This window comes from Oncorhynchus gorbuscha, linkage group LG16, assembly GCF_021184085.1.
Source record: "Oncorhynchus gorbuscha isolate QuinsamMale2020 ecotype Even-year linkage group LG16, OgorEven_v1.0, whole genome shotgun sequence".
Lineage (NCBI taxonomy): Eukaryota > Metazoa > Chordata > Actinopteri > Salmoniformes > Salmonidae > Oncorhynchus > Oncorhynchus gorbuscha.
Window position 1 is genome coordinate 36,698,451 of NC_060188.1, and position 6,000 is coordinate 36,704,450.

At 40.1% G+C, this 6,000-nt stretch overlaps 1 protein-coding gene across 2 annotated transcripts in view; it reads right to left on the bottom strand.

The window, feature by feature from the left end:
• Positions 1-5,643, bottom strand: part of kctd13 (potassium channel tetramerization domain containing 13) — a 46,557-nt gene extending 40,914 nt beyond the window's left edge. The window contains exon 1 of one of the 2 annotated variants that reach the window (XM_046304979.1): positions 5,623-5,643. The gene's annotated coding sequence lies outside the window, so the exon portion shown is untranslated. Of the gene's footprint in view, positions 1-1,656; positions 1,894-5,622 lie in introns of those variants that run through there. The other variant, XM_046304978.1, reaches the window with a different exon arrangement.
• Between the last annotated feature and the right edge of the window lie 357 nt (positions 5,644-6,000).

The window sequence follows — 6,000 nt, forward strand, 5'->3', positions numbered from 1 at the left end:
CCTGATCGGTTGCATCACCACCTGGTATGGCAACTGCTCAGCATCCGACCGTAAGGCGCTACAGAGGGTAGTGCGTATGGCCCAGTACATCACCGGGGCCAGGCTTCCTGCAATCCAGGACCTATATACTAGGCGGTGTCAGAGGAAGGCCCCAAAAAATGGTCAGACTTCAGTCACCCAATCATAGACTTTTCTCTACTACAGCACAGCAAGCGATACCAGAGTGCAAAGTCTAGGTCCAAAAGGCACTTTAAGTTTCTATCCCCAAACCATAAGTCTGCTTAACAATTAACCAAATGGCCACCCTCCCTTTGTTTTTACAGTACTGCTACTCGCTGTTTATTATCTAGGAATAGTCACTTTACCAATAACAACATGTTCAAATTACCTCGACTAAACTGTATCCCCGCACATTGACTTGGTACCAGTGCCCTCTGCATACAGCCTCATTTTTATTACTTTTGTTTATTTTGTAACTATATTCTTAAAAAACTGTTTTGATGGTTAAGGGCTTGTAAGTAAGCATTTCATGGCATATGACAAATACAATTGGATTTGACTCCCAATGCTTCAGAGTAGTGTCAAGTTGGCTGGATGTCCTTTGGGTGGTGGTGGACCATTCTTAATACACACAAGAAACTGTTGAGCGTGAAAAACCCAGCAGCGTTGCAGTTCTTTACACACTCAAACCTATGCACCTGGCACCTACCACACCCCGTTCAAGGGCACTTAAATATTTTGTCTTGTCAATTCACCCTCCGAATGGCACACATACACAATCAAGACTAACTACCAATTGGCTATAACAAATTTGGGGAGAAAACTAGGTTAATTTTTAAGTAATTAACATGAAACTTTTAATACTGCAATAATTCTGATTTATAGATATCATTATTTAAGGCTACTCCTCTTACACCGTACCGTTTAAGCTAGAAATGTCTTTCTAACTTTAAAACGTGTAGACTGGTCTGGAATAGTGTGCTCACATACAACTTTTTGATAGCTTTTATACCTCTAAAAGTTCCCATTGTGACATCACTCCAAACATTCCATTCACTATAAACAAAATGTTACTTTTAACACAAATCAATTACTTTGACCACTTACCCAACAAATTACACAAATTGAGAGCATATAAAATCTTCCTCTACTCTGCTATTTAAATCTGAAATCAGAACATAATTACTCTCTGGCACCGATCAAAAACTGGACCATTGAGGAGTGGCCACACATTATTTCAAAAAGCTGAAGCAAGTCATTTTTTCTTCATGTTAAATTATAATCTACAGTAGTTTGCAGCGGTAGTGTAGCTACTTAATCCGGTAAAACTACTGGATGAGTCCAAAAACGTGCTGTGATTTAATTTATTTTGACGATTTCGGGTATTTGCCCTGCCTACTTCTAGGCCAGTTATCATCATGTCCAGGTGAAATTTGAATGGGTAACGTTAGCTAGCTAGCTTTCCAGACACTGCAAGACATCTTGCTAGACACATGGAAGACAACAACGTAACTCGCTACAATCACACTAGTTAACTTGCTAGTTAGTATTTGGCTTGTTACCTAGGTAGCTACATTTACTAACGTTAGTTTCAAGCTACCGTAACGTCTCTGGTTGGATGCTAAAGGCAAGCCGTTAGCCAGCTAACATACTCACCAGGCTAGCCGACTTGCTAGCTAACATTAGCGGTTAACTTTTGTGGTGGCTCCAAATCTCCAATGCTATTAAAATGAGAATTTAAAACAACGGAAAAAGAAAACACTTAACAAGGTTGCACGAATTAGGGAAATACTGTGGTTAATTAGGACGAGGTCATTTTGCCATGTTTAGCTTGCTTGACTAGCTAACGTCATCGACAAGATTAGTTTATTCTTCGATGGGGTTTAACGGCGTTTGGCCTCCAATAAATGTTGCATTACCGCCACCTAGTAGACTGGAGTACAACTCCCGTATACTTTGCTTTAAAAAAATGCATAAGTAAACAAATACCCTACCATCACAAAAAAAAAAATATTTAAAAGAATAACACCACCCTACTCCACTATTTAAATATATTTAGTCCTACATCAGCCCAAAAATCTGAAAGGAGCGGCAGCGTAGCCTAGTGGTTAGAGCATTGGACTAGTAACCGGAAGGTTGCGAGTTCAAACCCCTGAGCTGACAAGGTACAAATCTGTCGTTCTGCCCCTGAACAGGCAGTTAACCCACTGTTCCCAGGCCGTCATTGAAAATAAGAATATGTTCTTAACTGACTTGCCTGGTTAAATGAAGGTTAACAAAAAAAAATTAAAAAGGATGTTGGGACTTAATACACCCTGTTACCCTTCTTTCTCTCACACCCAAATACCTCTCTGCAGCTGCCACCACAACCTCAATTTTCTGTGACCTATGTTTCATCCCTGGAGAACAGTTGATAACCATTGCTATAAATGCTAAAAATCTAATCATACTGAAACATATCACTTGTTGACCTATCCCTCTGTACTGGTACAGATCTACTACTCACACCACTCCTCTCAGGATCCCTCCCCCTTGACCCATCTTCCTCTACTTTCTTCACTGTCTCAGCATATGACAACTTCTGCACTACTCTAACCCGGAAACCTCAACCTGCCTGGGACATTTCTGATCCCCAGCCCCATAGGCACCCCTACAATTAACACATACCACTACTTTACCCAATGCTACACATTATTTTGTCTCATGCCTTTCTGCACACTTCTCACACCTACACACTGCTGCTACATGCCCATAAGCTTGACACCTGTAACAACGTAATGTATTCACCAGAAAAGCTCATACGGGATAACTTATATATCCTAACATCACTTTGTTGGGCAAAGACTCAACATCAAAAGTAAAAAGAACAGACAATGACTCCTGTTCCACCACTCACGCCACCCTGTCTGCTTTGCACCAAACGACGAGCATCACAAACACCAGGAATCTTCTCCTTCAGTTGGTCAACTTTTACATTTACTGCTACCCCAGCAATCACTCCTTTCAATGGCACCCTGTTCTTGAAAGAAAAACAATTCAAATTTCTTGCCCCCATTCATTTAACGTGGAGTGCCTTCTCCCTCTGACCAGCAGAAACACAAACAATTATCACAACACCACTTTTGGTTTCTGAATCCACAGCACCCAACTCTGTTTTCACCCACCCTGAAATGACAACTGGATCAGCCAAAAGGCAAGGGTCACTCCAACTGTCACAGACTCATCTTTATTGTGCTATTGACTTGTTAATTGTTTACTCCATGTGTAACTCTGTGTTGTCTGTTCAAACTGCTATGCTTTATCTTGGCCAGGTCGCAGTTGCAAATGAGAACTTGTTCTCAACTAGCCTACCTGGTTAAATAAAGGTGAAATAAAAAAATAAAAAATAAATCCTGACCCTCGGTGCAAGCCTCGGCTCAGAGAACTTCACCACACCTACTACCTCTGATACCTCCTGTCTTCAGCTCACCCTTCTTACACTTTCTACCATTCTTCTAAAACAAACCATCTCCCCTTTTCCTGCAATTTTTAACTGCCTCAAGCTCACCCTCTTCCTCCATCTCTTTCTCAGACCTCCTCTGCCTCTCTTTTTCCCCTCCATTCCTCCTACGTATTCCAAGTATATGTCTCCTTATCAGTGGCTGTCAGTGCTGTTTATGGGATGATGCTTTTTTTAATGAGCATCAAATCAAATGTATTTATATAGCCCTTTGTACATTAGCTGATATCTCAAAGTAAAGTAATAATCACAGGCAGAACAGTTGAAACTGGAGCAGCAGCACAGCCAGGTGTCCTGAGGCATGGTCCTCCGAGAGAGAGAAAGAGAGAATTAGAGAGAGCATACTTAAATTCACACAGGACGCCGGATAGGACAGGAGAAGTACTCCAGATATAACAAACTGACACTAGTCCCCCGACACAAACTACTGCAGCATAAATACTGGAGGCTGAGACAGGACAGCATGGTCTTATTTCTATTACAGCATATTGGATTAGTGTCATTCATATTCCATTCAATGTAAGATCGATAGGTTTAGGCTACTATATGATACTCAAATTTTCCCTATACCCATCATGAGGTTGCTACAACCTTGCCTGTGAATGAATGTTTACAACGTAGGTGCATACAGGTCAAGATACATTTTTAAGGTGACAGAGAGTGACACATGGACAGACAGTGACACATTCAATACCGCCTCATTAGTCCAACAGTTGCAAACAAGACTTTCTATAGGACAAATTCTGGCATTTTATATCCCCGTTTCGTTTGCTTCTGTTTAAGAAAAGTTTTTCAACAAAATCGGCGGACTGAATACACACCTGATCACGGGTAAACACCACATTGTATCGGTTCTCGACCGGGGTAAAAACAGATTCAGGTTGGACATTCACCTGTAGTTTTCCTTACGTCCACCAACAGCAGTCAACATAGTGACAAATTAACCAATACTCCTAAAACTTACATCTCGCACTATTTTAAATTATTATTTTTTATTATTCAATTGCGCCTTGGTCATGTGACCCACACACCTCAAACAAAGTTCATAATGTACACTCAGTGGACCTACACATTGCACACCCTTCTGTTTGTCCATTTGCATTTCATGAGATTTTACAATGAAAGTTTCACATTTCAATAGCTCCTTAGTCATATGACTTACAACCCTCAAGCTACGTTCAGAATATCCACTGAGTAACCGTATATGTAGCACACCCTTTTGTTTGTATATATTCATCTCACATGGTTTTACATACATTTTTCAAACTTTCTAATTTCAATAGCTCCTTGGTCATGTGACTTACTGGACTCAAACAAGGTTCAGAATGTCAACTGACTACCCTTATATATTGCACACCCTTTAGTTTGTCCATTTTCATCTCACACGTTTTTACATGGATTTTTCAAACTTTTTAATTTCCATAACTCCTTGGTTATGTGACCTACAACCCTCAAACGACTTCCAGAATATCCACTGACTACCCTTCTATATTGCACACCCTTTAGTTTGTCCATTTTCATCTCAAATGATTTTACATTAATTTTGTAAACTTTTGAATTTCAATAGCTCCTTGGTCATGTGACCTACTGATCTCAAACAAGGTTTAGAATGTACACTCAGTGGCACCTTTTGCAATGTGTAGCCCCCCTGAATGTACATTCTGAACCTTGTTTGAGGTCAGTAGGTCACATGATCAAGGAACTATTGATATGTAACATTTTGAAAAATTCATGCAAAATCACCTGAGATGAAAAGGGACAAACAAAAGGGTGTGCAATATAGAAGGGTAGTCAGTGGACATTCTGAACCTTGCTTGAGGTCAGTAGGTCACATAACTAAGGAGCTATTGAAATTCAAATGTTTACACTCCCTAACTAATTCAACTAGGAATATGGAATGCTGCTCACATTTCCCCATGTTTATTAGCTTTGGGAAGCGAATTAATGTCCAAAATGTGAAAATAAGACATGCCATTTTTACAACATCCTGACACTTATTTGGCTTAAGTGGTTTGAAAGCTATTGAGGTTTGAAAGCGCAAATATCTGGTGAATATCCAACCTGAAACTATCATTTTCATTACCTTGGTTCCTTCTCGCCTCTATACACTCTCCTCCTCTCACCTTTTCCATTCCTTTGTGGACTTGAATGCACAACACATCAGCTGTACGTGACCAGGCGAAAAAAAAACTTTCCAAGCCAAACCATGTCATAACTGCAACACACAGCCTACATCGTTGTCCCCATATTAGCTAAAGTAACGTCCTAGTCAACATAGCTAACATAACTAATGCGTTAGTAAACATGCTACAATCATGCAGTAAAGTAAGTGTTAAGTCAATAAGCAGTTACACTGGTGTGCCCCAGTGGCAATAAATTAATAAAACCAAACGCGTACCTTGACATGGAAGAGTTCCAGTGTTGTAGAAAGAAAGGGAAGCGCTAATAAGGTACACAATAGTACATTTTGGTAGACAGAATGTGCTCTTTGGTAAAAGGGA